At 44.1% G+C, this 15,826-nt stretch overlaps 1 protein-coding gene across 2 annotated transcripts in view; it reads left to right on the top strand.

Moving 5' to 3' along the window:
• Positions 1-6,237: 6,237 nt before the first annotated feature.
• BRD3 (bromodomain containing 3) overlaps positions 6,238-15,826 on the top strand; it is a 29,758-nt gene continuing 20,169 nt past the window's right edge. Inside the window, exons 1-2 of one of the 2 annotated variants that reach the window (XM_080355808.1) lie at positions 6,256-6,295; positions 15,104-15,248. The gene's annotated coding sequence lies outside the window, so the exon portion shown is untranslated. Of the gene's footprint in view, positions 6,296-15,103; positions 15,249-15,826 lie in introns of both variants that reach the window. The other variant, XM_080355809.1, reaches the window with a different exon arrangement.

Below are 15,826 nucleotides of genomic sequence, written 5' to 3'. Positions count from 1 at the left end.
TTACCTTTGGATGAAATTTAACTTGTTGGTTGTGAGTCATCGGTGAGGGTCTTTTCTGCTCCTCCAGCCATGCTGCCACAGCTGGGATCAGCAGGATGTGGTATCTGTCCAAGTTCTCTCTCTGGAAAAGAGTGGGGTTTGGCAGGCTTCTCCCTCACAAAATCTTTCATTCCATTTGGTTCAAAATAGCCTGAACTTGGTGACCTGCCAAGTACACTGGAAAAGACACCTGTCTGAGAGTTTTTATTTTTTGTGGGAGAGCAGCTTCCCATAATTATGAAAGGGAAATAAACGTCCATGAGTGGCTCAGATGAGACAGAAATGACTACTTTCAGTGCTGCTGGGATCCCTTTGGGTGGCTTTAAGGGTGTCAGGACCAGAGCTGAGGCCATGGGTGCTGCTATGACTGATGTATACAATTTTGCCACAGGTTTCACCGTGACCACAACTAATCCAGTCCTGCAGATTTGATCCAAAGGATGTTAATGTTTGTGGAAAAGCTCCCACTAACTTCAGTACATGCTGGACCTGCTCTTTAGACCTGGCTGCTGCAAACAAGCTCGTGCTTACGTTTGCAATGGTGAGTAATAAGGCATTAAGCTTACAAGGTGTGTAAGCCCACGTTTATGTTTTGGCACAATTAGCAATCCCAGTTAGGCCTTTTATTTGCTTGGGCCTCTCAGCAGACATAGGAAGCGCGGAACAGACTTACTGTGTGTTACACACTGCTCAAGAAACAGAGGAAGAACTTGTGAGAAACCTGCTGCATCTTTTAGTCTTTTAAAGAGCAGCTGATCTCTGACATATTGCTCTTTCTCTGTGATTGCTAATACACTGCTTTGTTTCTTTCTAAATCCCAGATACATCACATTCATATGTTTCTTCTGGGATTTAAAAACAAACAGTAAACCTTTTCCAGGCTGATATTCCTACCTCCCCCACTATGTTATGAACCATGTTTGCATCACTGCCGACATTTGTTCATTTAAAACCAGGAAATCTCAGTAGGATTTGATTCATTCTGCCCTGGGAGGGATGTGTACAAACACTTAGCCTGGGCACAAGGGACCTATGGAAGCTGAAGTCAAGTTCTTTCAAAGTCAGATCATTGAACACGGTGGGTATAGAGCTCCACGTTAGTAAAGACCTGTTAAGAAACAGTCCATATTTTTGAAGAGAAGGGAGGACTTCATGCAGGATTGGAGTCCAGCAATGTGCTGGAGTGTATCATTCAAAGCGGATTCCCCCCAATGCGTGTCACAGCCAAGTTAATGCAAAAAGGCTGCTGATTTGTGAGCCCCGGACTGAATCACACGCAGCGTGCCTGCCAGACGTGATGACAGCCTGCCTCTCCCAGCCTCTTCAACCGGAGCAGCAGGTTCTCAGCACTTCTGGGAATCAGGAGCTTTGTTTTTGGCTGGTGCAAATGGTTACAACTCCACTGAATGGACAGTTCAATAAGATTAACTCATATCCCTGAGATACAAAACTATCTGAAGTCTGAGTATAGTTAGTACTCATTGTAATTTAGAAATTGAGATGTTTTAAAGTGTTACTGTTTGGTTAGAGCATTTCCTGCCTTCCCATCAGTTACCATAGTTTTGTGCCTTTTGGGGCTTGTAGAGATCCTGGCTTGCGAGTTCCCTGTTTGGGGGCTCTGCTCACCCTTTTCTAGATGAAGAGCGAACACTGAAGAGACGAAGGTCCTGTAGGCACTGAGTAGCCAGGGTGGCCTCACGAACTGGCGTGTCCAGCCTCTCAGAATGACAAAGTGTGAGTCAGAAGAGCTGAGCCCCAGTTCTGGCTCTGCCCAGGATTCTCTGCATCATCATATTCCCTCTCAGCTTCCTCAGCTGAAAAACAGGGCTCATAATATTTTCTTACCTACAAAAGCTGTTAGGAGGATTATTGCATTGTTGTGAATTCCACAGATGAAAGGTAGTACAGAAGAACAAACTGCAATTATTGTTTCAAACCTCTGCCCTAGTCCTGTCATCCTTAACTTACTGAATAACGCTTACTCAATCGAGGAAATCCTGCCACTACAGTGAAGAAAATCATTGGTAAAGATGACTCTGTCACAATAAAAGCATTTATCCCCTTGTGTTCAACATCCTTCTCTCTGCCACTGGGATGATTCGAGTCATACATTCCCAGACATTTTCTACACGCTCTTAAGCAATCTTCTGTTGGTGCACTATTATTTCTTTATCCCAAACATGACTGTTATTGAATAAATTATGTAATGTAGAATGACATCCACCCTAGAGGTAGCAGCTGCTGGTAATAGGCTCTGCTGTGAGTCTGCAGATGTGTGATCTCTTGGAGCCCATGGCGACTGATGGCTGATAAAATGGGCAGAATGGCCAAATTTCCCAGCCTTGAGGCGTGTGGAGTTCACGTCAGCCTTCACATGCCTGTAAACGAACCGCATGCCTACAGATGTGCCCAGAGTTGGAGGACAGAATGGATTGCCAATGTGGCACTCGTACTTCAGCAGTCTTCTCCACTTGTAATCCCGTGGTAATCCCCAAGTACAAATACTAACAAAACTCCCTTGCAGTGGGCAACAATGATTTTGATAGTCAAACAGGCACTGAATGGGTGAGGTAAAGAATCAGAAGCTCTGGGTTAGTGGTCCCAGCAGTCCCTGATTACTATTAAATGCTGTTGGGTGCAGTCATGCAAGGCACTGAGCTTGGCCAGTTCTCACAGATCTCATCAGTTCCATGGAGACAAGAATCTCCCTTTTCTGCTTCTATCCACTCTTGTTTTCAAAAGACTCAAGTCCTACCCTGGACACCAAGAGTAGAGAAGTGTCAGCGTTTAGCAACCCTGAAAAACACTCTGGTTTTGCAAAAATAAGTTTTCTCTTGTCAAAGCATATGCCCAAAGCTTCCTAGAAGGGTTTATGTACCACTGTGAATTGAGTTAAAAACAGTGCAATGGCAAGGAATAAATACACTGCAGGTGTTAGTTAACAAGGTACTAATTGGGTACCTGGAGGTGCAACATAAGAGACCACAGAGGCTAATCAAAAGGCTTTGGGTGAATCTAGGATGTTCCTCTGAGCTTGGGGAGGAGGAGGAGGAGGAGAAAGGGAATAGTTGCTGCTGTAATCTTACACTTTATAGAAAAGCTGGTGTTAAGGTATCCTCAAGCAGGCAGACTTACATCTTCTGTGTAAAACTAATATGAGAAAATAACTTCAAAAATGCATTTGAAGATTACAACTATTTTTTCCTCAACCTAAGTGCTTTTACTTTGGGCAAAGTACCTAGTGCTTGAATTGTTATGATTTGGTTTCACTGTGTCTCCTATGGGGCTTATTTAAACTGACTCAGTCTGTGCCTGTTTGGTATAAAGAAGGCTTTAAGGATCTCTAGAACATGTTTGCTTTCCTATTCCCTTGGAGGATGCATCTGGTTTCTTCAAGTGTAAGTTTGCAGACCTACAGGTAGGTATCTGTGTGATTTGCATGTTCTAGGTTGAAAGCTGGCAGTAGTGACATCTTTGGGGACAGTTTTGCATGTGAATTGTTTGGCCTGCTCAGCATTATGCCTAATAAATGTAACAATTTGAGATGAAACTGTCTTATACCCACGCTGGGTGAGATAAGGCAGTATTAGGTGTAGTTGGAGACTACTTTTGGGTTGCAGCTTTTGCACCCTCCATCACCAAACTGCTCTTGAAAGTGGATTTGCAGTGAGGATCAAACTCCAGTTTTTAGCTTGTAAATGTTCATTGTGAGGTGACTTTGCCAGCTCGAAGAGCTTTGTGCTCATGCAGGGACCCTCCTTGCCTCTCGTCTCTGCCCTTTGCCAGTGCTCAGCCCTCCTGTTGTGCTCTCTATGTGCTGCTGAACGGTTTCCATCATGAGACCCCCTGTTCAGTTGCTTGTAACTTTGCCAAGTCTTGTGTTTCAGCCAACACATTTTTTTTGTTGCCTCAAACCAAAACGTAAATACATTTAAAAATCAAAATTTCTGATCGTGGTTCAGCTGAAAAAAGAGTCTTCGGAGTGGAAGGTGCACATTTTCACAAGTGTTCATAATGAATACTCAGCTGATTACTCCCTGCCCCCTCCCTTGGAAAGCTCCAGCCTGCCAACTTTTCCCAGCCCCCATGCCCAGAGTGGCAGCAGTTTTCATTTAGGGGCTCTTTGGTCATGCTCATCATTTGGTGTCTATGTATGTTACAGCATTCATAAATTTATACCCTGCTTATCCATGTGGATTGGACATGTACTGGAGAAGGACAGTGCATTCAGAAGAACTCAGCTGGTGCTTTTCCACTCTCAAGTGCTCTGGTACATGTGTACTCTTGCAGAATTGTCTTGAAAATAGGAATACGGCAGAATGATGATAAAAAGTACCCTGTGCTCAGTTCGCTCTACCTAGTATTCAGCGTCCAGGATGCTTTTAGGCATGGCAGAGTTCAGGTGGTGTTTCAAAGGGATTTCCTTGCTCAGTCTGGCAATGAGGAATATGTGATGACCAGACGTGGGGCAGGTTGTAAAGTGTGGCTGCTGCCCTTAAGATACGGAATGTGCCTTTTTCTTGCTGCTTACATTCTCTGTGTTCCTGCAGAGTGTGAGTGGGTACGGAGGGCACTGAAATGGCTTTTGGGTACCTGATGGTCAAATCAAAAAGCTCAATGCATGCAGAAGGGAGCCCAAGGCGCACACTGACCTAGCGTGGGGTTGGGCTGTAGATGCACTTGCAACTTCAAATATGGTCTTACAAAAGCTTGTCAAGAGCAGTACAGCTGTGAGCAAGTTTCTAGTTCCTGAATTCACATGAGCCTTGAAGTTGAGTGCAAAAAAGCACTTTTTGGGGGGGTTCAGCTAAGGTACATGCACAACTCTGGTTTCATCCTGAGGCAGCCACAAGCCTGAGTGGAATTTTCTTAAGCATTTATCAACTTGCCTGTACAAAACTCAGTCTTACAGATTATATCAGACCCTCTGAGAAATTTCAGTCCCGTTGGTCACGTTTTTCAAAAGCTAATCTTCTGGAAATAAGGTCTTCCAGTAAAACTGCCTTCACCTTATGGTTACAATAAACTGATTTATTAATTGGCATCACCGCATGGCTGTCTGTAACAGGCAGCGTGGCAGCCTCTGCCGGCATATATGTCCACAGAGAAATCCTCTAACTGCTTCTTATTTTATGTTGGCGCTCAATTGTTTCCCCTGGACTTGTTTATTTTCCAACAGCTCTATATTTTTTTTCTTGGCTTTTGTGCTGCAGCAATTGAGTCATATTTAGGGTTATAATAGCAGCTTCTTTTTTAAGTTCTGTTTGCATTTGTAGATTTGCTTCGGGATATATAGGCTGTGTTGGTCTGTTATTTGGAAGTGTTTGTGTTTTTAACAGTGCTTATGTTTGTTGATGCTCTTATGGTGGGGGGGTGTAAAATTCATATTCTGTTTTTTATTGTGTACATTAGGTTATTTTTTTTGTTGTTTTCAGCAGTTGGCAATGTTATGAAACGCACTAACCAGTGCAAACTACATCACCAAACTGTTTTGTTGATGGATCTTTTCTATTTTTTTGCCACTTACTACTACAGCTTGCATTGGCGGCGTTCTATTTTTATTGTGGCTCCTAGTAGTTGTTGCGTAATAAATGTGAGAGCGCATTACCCAATGCAAACCGCGATTTAAAAAGAAAAAAGGCGGGGGGGGGGGGGGAGAGAGCAAGGCAGCTCCTGCAGTTGTGATTTACAACTCGGTCCCACGCGTGGGTTCCAGCCGCGGAGCTGAGCGGGACCCGCACCTCTCCAGCCGCACTTCTAAGGGCTCTTGTACCTTTAGAGCCCGAGAGGAGCGACGGCGGGCGGGGAGGGGAAGCCGGATTTTCCCCGGCAATGTCCGCCCGGGGGGGGGACCCACCAGCCGCCGCTTCTCCGCGGGTTTTTATCGCGGTTCTCACCCGCCAAACCAAGCGAGGCGCTTTCCCCACCGGGTGGAACGTCTTTACCGGCCTCGCCCCCGCTGCCCGGGGCATCACCCCTCCTGCTGTTTCTCTCCCTTGCCCGCCGGTCCGGGGAGGGAGCGAGGGTTCGGGGTGGGGGGGAACGGGACCTGCCGGCTTCTGGGACTTGTAGTCCGGGGCCCGTTGGCCGCTTCTCCCCCGGCCCGGCCCGGGACTACCGGCCCCACATGGCCTTGCGCCCCGGCGCATGAGCTCTTGGGCGCCTTAGCGCATCTATTATACTGCCTTGCCGAGGATAAAAAGAAGAGCAACTGGAGGGACTATAAGGCAAACGTTGCTGGAGCTGCCGGGGCAAAGTAATCTATTTAATCTTTCCCTTTATTTGTTAGATGCTTGGGTGTGCGTTGCTAGCACTGGGCCATGGTTTCTGGAGGGAGTGGGGGGGGCCGGGGAAGAAGGGGGAGGAAAGCAAAACCCACTTGGGAAAGGCCAATGCTGATATTTATTTATTTTCCCCCCCCTCTACTCCTCTCTTCTTCTGCTCCTTCTTCTTACGAGAGCCCCGCGTCGCTTCCCCGCAGCCTTTTGTGCTCCCGCGACAATGCAACAAAGCGCGGTGGGGCTGGCTGCAGCCTGCCCATTGATTTCCTCCCGGCCCCGCCGCTCCTGCCCACCCTTTTCTTCTTCTTCTTCTTCTGCCGCTTCTTCTCCATCTTCTACTCCCCCTTCCCCTTCTCACCGAGCGCCCCAAGACGGCCGGGGCGCAGCCCCGCTGAATCCCGCTCCCCTTACGCAGGAGGGTTGTGGGGTTTTTTCTTTCTTTCTTTCCTTTTATTTTTGGTTGTTTTTCTTCTTCTTCTTCCCCCTCTCTCGCTCGCTTTCCCCTCGCTCGCTTTCTCTGCCCGCCATCTTTTTGAAGGGGAAAAATTAGGGGCGAGGAAAAGGAGGGCTGAAAGCGCCTTTAAAAAAAAAAGAAGAAGAAAGAATGCAGAAAGAGGGGGGAAGTACAAAGAAAAAAAAAGGGGGGAGGGTTGGAACTAGGCAGCATCAAACCTCCGAGTCCCGGCTCCGCGCCCCGTGTCCGGCTCCGCGCCCCGAGCGCGGCCGCGCTCGGGGCGCGGAGCCGGACACGGGGCGCGGAACCGGGACTCGGAGCGCTGGGCTGGTCCCGGCCATTTCCCTTCGTCCCCGCTGCCAACTGGGTCGCTGGTTTGAGCTGGAAAATAAGGTCTGAGCGGGCTGCATACGGTGCGGTGAAAAGTGCGTTGTCCGTATATTTGTGTATATATGTATATACACAGCCGCTCCGCTCGTGTCAATACGTGGTGTTTACCGAACTCTTCGCAAATAAACGGAAACCGAGGGTTCGTCGCCTAAACTTGATACGCTTTATAGGTGTAAAAAGAAACGCGGGTCGCAGGCTTATATATAGAAGCGTCGCGCTATAAATAATGCTCCCGATAATAAAATGCAAAACTTCGAAACTCAGTCGTACTTTTCCTCCGTGTATACTGCTCGTTTCCTTTTTGCACCTCCCAGGGTGCTGGCGATAAAGCATTATTTGTAGCCTGCTTGGTTTCACTTTCAAACAAAGCTGCAGTGTTCAGGTCTCGGATCCGCGCGCGTCTTTAAACTACCTGTTCCAGTCTTGCAGAGTGTTAATAGGGAATGTGTTTCCTACAGAAATTACTTGTGACAACGTGGAGCATGCGTTCCATAAGGTTCACATTGAGTGTTCCGTGACGTTCTGTAGTGTGGAAATACCTTTCTGTTGATGTCTTCAGGAATCAAAACTTACTAAAATAAACTTTTTTGGATAAGCAAATAACGATGGCTTCACTAATACTTTGAACTTATATATATACACTTATATATGTGTGTGTGTATATATATATATATATGTATTTTTTTTAACATCTTAAGTTTCATGATACTAGTAAACTGTAGGTTAAGGAGTAACGCAATTAGCAAAGCACACCTGCTGCTCCTTGTTGGGAACTGAGAAGTTTTTTTTAATATGCTTGTTAGTATTTTTAATGCATTCAGTACGTGTGTGTGTGCTGAGAGTGTCTCTGAATTGAACTGGAAATATAGAGCTGAGACTCTTTAATTCACACAGTGATATGGTATTAGTGACTTGGTGACTACAGTACGGGTGAGAAGTGCAGAGTAAATATGCAACGGTCAAAACAAACAAGAAATCCCCAAAGCAGTAAAAGCTTTACCAGTAAAAAACACTGATCTGTATTGCTTACAACTGCCCAGCCACTTGAGTGTACTCTAAATGCAAAGTCCTGCCTCCTGATCTGTGATCATAGCTCGAGCTGCTGTGTGTCTTTATTTTGTTAGCACAGAAATTTATGGGGTTTTTAATAATATACTTGGAGACTCCTACTGAAACAGAGGAACTCCTGACCTCAAAGCCTGCCTTTTTGGAAAGAATAAATGTTAAGTGTGTCTGTTTCGTTCTTTTTAATCCACACTGGTTAAAAATACTCATGCATGTATTTAGTGCTTTGAGACAATGCTTAATAAAAGGGTTGGGCAGAGGGTAACAGTCTTATTCAGTGTTAAGCATAAACTTGCTTGCAATATTGTTTTGTGTGCTCAGTGCCAAGACAGTAGCTATTCCAGTGAAGTGCTTTTTAGTTTTAGTGACCTATGCATGCAGAGTTTAAATTAAGAAAGAGTGTATGTGCAATGTAAAGTGTCTTAAGGTTTGTTCTCAAAACTGACTTTGGAGAGTTTGCTTCATTCAAATAAAAACTAGGCTCCATTGCTTTTGGAAATAAAACTTTGGTCATTGAAGCACTGAGGTGCTTTAAAAAAACTTTAGCTCTTGTCCTTTAAAAAAAAATATTTAGAAGAACAGCATATTAAAGCAGTGTGGTGTTCCAGCTCAGCAAGCATGCTGGGCAGCAGCGCTCTTGCACAGTCTGGCTCTAGGGCTGGTTTTGTTGGTGTCTGCAAATGCAAGTACTTCAGTAGCTTCATAGCTGGTGCTTCTTTACACTGTGACTGCACTGAGTACAACTTAAATCACAGTTCTTGATAATCTTGCAAAATGCTTCTTTCCTGAGTTAACAACCATGTGCTTAAAAATTTACCCTGCGGTCATCTCCTAAAATGGTGGGGAGTCTAATGCAGGTTCTTGGTGTCCACAAACCATGTGTGCAGGCTGGGGATCCTGCCTGACCCGAGAGTCTCTTCCCCTGGAGCTGAAGGCAGCACACACAGATAAATCAGTTTGCCCTGGTGAAGGCTGAGGCTTCGCGTAGTATTTACCAGGGCATCTTTTAATTGGTACAAATTCTGAAAGATGCTGTTTAATATTTACTTAGTAACTTGGGGGAGGCACTGGTGTAGTGTTTGTTGGTTTCCAGCCAAGCCCTGCTGCACTCCTAGAATCTCCCTGGAGTAATCTGGGAGCCTGATCACTCTCGTTGACAGCACAAACAACTCTGGAGTCAAATCCCTGTCCTCGGCAGCAGCTCAGTGATGTAGTGAGGTCTTGTGTTTCAAAGGCTTAATTACTTTTACAAAATATATTACTCTCTGTCTACTTTGGTAAGCTATCAGGTGCTTTCAGCGCAGACAGAACTGCACTTCGCTAAATAAATGAACAAAGAGCGTTTTGCATCTCAGTGTTGTTGATTGTTTCTCTTTAATCTTTGTTGTTCCTTCTTTGCTAATTTGCAAAATTCATTAATCCACAGTGGGTTTCCCAATCATTACCTTGAAGCGTATGTTTTGTTTTGTTGGGTGTGTTGTGGTGTGTGTTTTGTTGTGTATTTTTTTTTTTTTTTTAAATTGCCACATTATTCTTCAGTAATAGCCCAGAATGCCATTGTAAGTAATGGAGTTCTGGGAATTAGGAAGGAGCCATTGTTCGCTGTGCTGCTCACTGAGCTGTCAGGACATTTTGGAAGGATGTGTGTATCTTGAGCTTTTCATTCCACGGTATCTTACTGCAGCATTAGTGTGTTTTTTGGCAATCATTAGTGCTTGTTGGAGGTGAACAACTTTCTTTGGGGCATGCTAACTCTTTAACCCACTTGTTGCTAAAGCCAACACTGGAAAGATTTACATTCTTCTGGAAAGCAGTGTGGAAATTCACTGTAACATGCTTTTTTTTTTCCCTACTAGTCCTTATTCCTCCTCCTATTCTTACTGATAAGATACTGAAGAAACATTCGCTTCTATTTTGGATTCCCCTCACACCTTTTAAGGCCGCAGTCTCTTTGCAGCTTGAGTCTGATAAGACGACACTGCCATGTCTGGAAGTATTTCAGCAACATGGATAACCTGCACAGAGAAGGTTTGTTTGGGACCAGGGCTTGACATTCTCCTCTCCACTGGTGATACAACAGGTGCAGCAAAGACAACCTGAGGTGAAATTTAGGGGACGAATCTGGAACAAAATGCCCTGGCTGAACTAGCTTCAAACTTTGAGAATTTGACTCAGTTCTGGTTGACGCTGGTCTGCTTTCTGACTGATCCTGCTTATTCCTTTCTTACCTTTAAAAGGGAGAAGCAGAACCAGAAAAGAACTGCAGTTTTGCTTCCTGGCACTGGGAGCTTTTCTGCTCCTGAAGTTTACACTTGGAGCACTTTACTGATACAGCCCTGCTGATAGCTTTGCAGAAGACTTTGTGCACTGACATTAATATAAAACCAGAGATGCACTTTTTGTGTCTGAGTCACGTGTCATAAGCAAACCAGATCTGTATTGAAGGAAAGACACAATTTTCCTTGTGTAACTCTGCCTTTACAATTGCTCAACTTATCCTTGGGTAGCATTACAGAAGGCGCCTCATTGGAGATCTCACTTTCACGCAACCCACCAATATCGTCACTCCAAGATAAATCTGTTTTCTAAAACTGCACCAGTCAATATGTTTGGCTATAAGCGAGTTCGGAGTTCGCAGTCTTGTGCTGTTTTGCTGGGATGGGATGTAGGATGTAGCAGCCTTTTTGCTTCCCAGGGCTGGTTTAGGAACTGTGCTGCACTGTGGGCTATAGTGAAACTGACACGCTGAGCACATGTGTGTTCTGTACTGTACGTGCAAGAATTGTGCGTGGGTATAATGGACAATGCTGTTCCTTATTGGAAAGCATTGCCTTTTTGCAGCTCTCCTGTTGGGGCTACAGTTCTGTTTAGGGTCTGTGATATAGCATTGAATTGCAGTCCATGTTTCTCTGGGTGTGCGAGGAGCCCACCTTTGGTTGTATTAGGCAGTGGGGAGCACCTTCCCCTCTTCCCCCAAATTAGCAGTCTCCCTTCCCTGCTTAAGGAAGGATAATAGACTCCAAGATCCAAATTTTTCCCTTTCTTGCACACTGTTTGGGAGTTTAAATCAGATGCATAGACTCAGGCAGCGGGAACTGTGCTGATGCCCTCTCAGGGAGTGACAGCAGCTTTGCCATCACAGTTTATTCACACCTTAGCTGACCTGCAACTTCTTTGCATAGCTGAGCAAATTCATGGATCTACGCAACCGTAGCAAAATCAGCGAGGCACTTCTCATCTGAAATATTACTACACAGCCTTCTGCACTTGTTTGCCTATGTGTGCTTTAAGGTAACACATGGAGTTATTCCACAACAACACACTTGTTCAAAGACAGGGCACTTATGTTGCTTTGTAAACAGATAAAGCTGTAGGTGCCACCTGTCTAAGGGAACATGCATAGGGGATGAGTAGTAGTTACAAATGGGAGGCTACTGCACTGTAGTAACGACAGTCCAGCTGCAGTAATTAACTGTGGGCGGGTGTACTTACTCTGCTCCATTACCAAGTATAATGTTACTATGGCTCGGCTGACAAGTAGTATATTTATGTCATAGTAATTCAATCACTTTCATTTCATTGTTCATCCCCTTAAACTGACTTGATTGCCATGTATTGATTTAGGTAGACTTTGTGGGGGAGAGTTGCTGTGCTGTAGCTGTAAACCCAGAGCATCATTTAAACCAGTGGCAGCTCATCAGTTCTTCCTACACTTGTAATGCTTTTTGTCCAAAACAAACCCCAAACCTGTTCTTTTTCAAAATAGTAGCTTTAATCATTTTAATATATAAAAATATTTTTTAAATTTTAGTAGGAGAAAGTGCTGAAGCACAAGAAGCACATGGGGGGGGTTGTTGATGGAGGAGGGTGTTTAATGAATCACTTTGATTCTACTATGTACTGTGAAGTGCTTCTATTATAACAACATAGGGATCTGTGTCTGTTTATTAGAAGTCTGACTTCTCTTGTCAATGTTTGCATGGAGCTGCCCCTATGGATAACATCTGTAGCACTTGTAAATTATATTAATAATGCTGATATGTGGCCACGCAGTTCTGGTGGTGTAAGGGAGAACTGAAGTGTAGGTTATTAGGTACACAGAGCAGAAAACGATCCTTTAAAGAGGTAATACATAGAAATAAAGTGCTATTTGCAAGGGCTCTGTATTTTATGCTGTGCTTGTAATACTTTTTGTACTTAGTTTCATTAAGAGGAGGTGATCTTCCTGTTATGTGTGGCCTCTTGAATTTGGTTGGAAGGGGAATTTGGCTGTATCTAAACTTTAACAGGTGTCATGAAGGACCTCTCAGGTGTTGTAGTTTGTTTTAGAAACATGTTTGAAGAGGGCTGTAGTGCAGGGAAATGGGATAAAGCAGTTTTGGCTTTGCAGTTTCTTTAAATTACAATTAGCATTGTACTTAGTAAAGAACAGTTAAGTGTTTCCAGAAACCTAACTGATCGTATTTGAATGTTTTGTAAATATATATTCCTCTGTTTTGTTTTGTTTTTCTGTAACATTTAGTATAACCATAACACTGACAAGGAATTAAAGGGTAAATGCATGGGAATTGTAGGTGGTAGTGGAAATATTCATATCCCTATTTTACAAGTGGGGAGATGGTAAGCCTATAGGATGGGGTGTGAGATCTGAGCCGAGGTGTCAGCATCCTGGTTTGTAGCTCTCTTTTCTTGTAATTATTTGCTGGCATAGCAGAAGCTTGGAGATGCTCTGCCCATCAGGGAAGTATTTGAGCCTTTTTTTGGTTTGTTCTGGGTTTTTTTTTCCCACCTTTTCTTCAAAATGCTTTGTATCCAATAATTTCTCTTTTTGGAAATTACAGTGCAGAAAAAGAAACAATCATGACAAAACCTATTGTGGAAAGACTGTGTAATTTATTTACTATATACTGAATCAAAACTGAGTTTTTTCTTATGCTGTAAAAGTACACAGAGCACCATACGCTGATTAAAAAGGGGAAGGGCAGACTGTCTTTTTCAGAACATACATTTTTAACTGTGCAGATCACATCCTTTAAAAAGCAGAAAAAAAAAGAGAACCCTGCGAGGGTGTAGACGTACAATAATCCCATTAGGAGTTCTGAAGCCTGTGTGGGTGTTGCCATATTGTACTTTAAGGGGTGTACCTAAATGCTTCTGTTGTGCATGTATCATCTGAAATTTGGGTCTGTGCCAGAGTAGGTTGGGGTTGTTTTGTTTGTTTGGTTTTTTTTAAGTAATTTAACTGTAATGTGGTTGTTTGACCTGAAATTGGCAGAACTGATTTCTGGAGTCACAGGGTGAATGGGCAGTATTGTCATGGGTTGGATAAGTCATGCTTTGGAGAAGGTAGTCTGTAAAGGAATAGATTAACTGAAGGAGAACTAGGAGACTGAGCCTTGGAGGAGTTGGGTTGTGGTACTGACTTACACTGTGATTTTTTTGTTGTTGTTTTTATTTTTAAAACCTTTACATCTCACCAGTTTGTGCCTCTTTCCTGGCCTGTCTAGACTACTCACTCCTTTTTTTTCTCCCTTCCTTGGCCAACTTTCATGTAAACATGGAGATTCTTCTTCTTGTCTAGGCTATGATTATTTTCATGGTGCTTTAGGAAACGTGATCTCCGTGCTCTTGCACACCTTATGCCTGTACAATGGGATTTCTCTAGCTGGGATCATGTTCTGCAGCAATCGTGCGATGTGAGGATATATCTTCAGGGCTAGGTAACATTGACTAGATCAGCTAATCACAGGCATTGTAACCGCAACAGTGCGAACACCCTCAAGTCTGATCAATCAGAAAAAGCTTTCCATCCCCAGATCTGTAGCACTAAACCTCCCTTGTCATTTTGTGTCTCCTCAATGGACAGCTTGATTGACCCAAGTACAGGGGCCAAAGAGTGTGGAGAGCTTGAGTTTGTTTTTGTTGTTGTCTAAACCTTCCTTGGAAAGAGATTTATCTTGATTGTCCAATTAGTTGTATCTTGTAGGTGTTAAATCTGCAAAACCCACTGTGGAGAGGTGTTGAGCCGCAGAAGCTGTGCAACTTATCGAGAGGGGAAAATTGCTTAGTGTTTTGCAGGATGGGGCTTGAGGTGGTTACTGAATCACAGAGGAGGACTGAGTTGCTGTCTGTGTTGTGGTTTATACCACGTTTCCGAAGCGCCTTCAGCGATGGTCCTGCACCCCAAGGTCCCCCATCCACGTTGGGAGCTCCTCTGGTGTGTGGCCATGTGTCAGCACCTTCTCAGTACTTTCTTCTTGCCTGATGTCCAGGGCTGTGAGGCTTCTGCTGTCCATGGGCTCTTGGGGGACTGCAGTAACCCCTACAAGTGCTAGAAATTGCCAATTAAGCATTTGGTGTATTGCAGCGCACTAGACAAGAGGGAGCATATGCTCAGAAGCAGGTTCACCTTCTGTCATTTCTCTGTAAACCTTGCCTGCCTGCTCTCTGACTCTTCCCCTGGTGATGAGATGTTGTGGGTTCAGTCCTGTGGGTCATACAAGGTAATTTCATTGCGTCTCCACCTTTCCCCTCTGGGAAGAAGTGGCACGAGCAGACTCTGGCCCAGGCATGTGACTCTCCCAAATGCTTTCCTTGCTATGCCAAATCTCTGTTATGAAAATGAAGGCTGAAACAGCTCAACAATACTTTTTTTTTCCCATTGCCATAAAGGTACAATTGGTGTATCTTGTGAAAGGCACTACCACTAGCATTTTCCTGTGAAGCACCTACCCATTTCCATCTTGTTGATTTGCCTCTGTCTTCCCAGTGTGTTGACATACAAGCCACGAGCTGCTTTACATACTCTGAAACCTGTTCATTGATGCTTATTTCCACTGCTACAACTAAGCGTTTGTTCACATTTTCATTATAGGTCACCCAGTTAATTTGCTGAAGTACTTCCTGGAAGATTTTTTGAAAGTGCAGTTCGCTTTCTTTCAGAAATCTTAGACCAATCCTTACTGCAGAGTCGTGTCTCAAAGCTGGCTGAACTCCTCCAGTCAGGAATCCAACACAGAGTAAGCTCTTTAACCACTCACACTTTTCTTTCCTCCTGTAGCCCTGTTGACAAAGCTGTAACACAAAACCAACGTATGTCCAAGTTAAAATTTGCTTCCCTTTTTAGAGGGCCACAAAAAGTAGAGCTGGAAGAAATGTTCAGAGGTCATTCTATCCTCTATCTGAAACAAGATGATCTGTACCTAATCCATTACTGAGGCCAGGTATTTAAAATGTTCTCAAAAGCAAAGTCAAAGCTATGGAAATGAACTTATTATAGGGTGAAACGTCACTCCCTGTGCTTGAAACTGCAGCCTCTAGAAAGCAGTTGAGCCCCATATGATGTGTGTGTTGCAGGGGGTATGCGACATGCATCTGAATTCTTGCTCAGACTTGCTCAGAAGGTGCTTGCTGTGGCGTTAGCAACTCAGTGGAGAGAAATACTCTGGCTTGTAATTATCAGAAAGACCATCGTTTTATTTGAGGTGCCCATAATAGTGCTTATGAAAGTCCACAGTGCCTCTATAATCAAGATAAAGGGACTTTTGGGTACCCCTGAGTTTGAAAGCATGATGTGAGACAACTTAAAGTAGCCTGA

Source organism: Nesoenas mayeri (genome assembly GCF_963082525.1).
Source record: "Nesoenas mayeri genome assembly, chromosome: 18".
Classification (NCBI taxonomy): domain Eukaryota; kingdom Metazoa; phylum Chordata; class Aves; order Columbiformes; family Columbidae; genus Nesoenas; species Nesoenas mayeri.
Note: the sequence above shows the minus strand (reverse complement) of the source record. Positions and strands in the feature narration are given on the sequence as shown.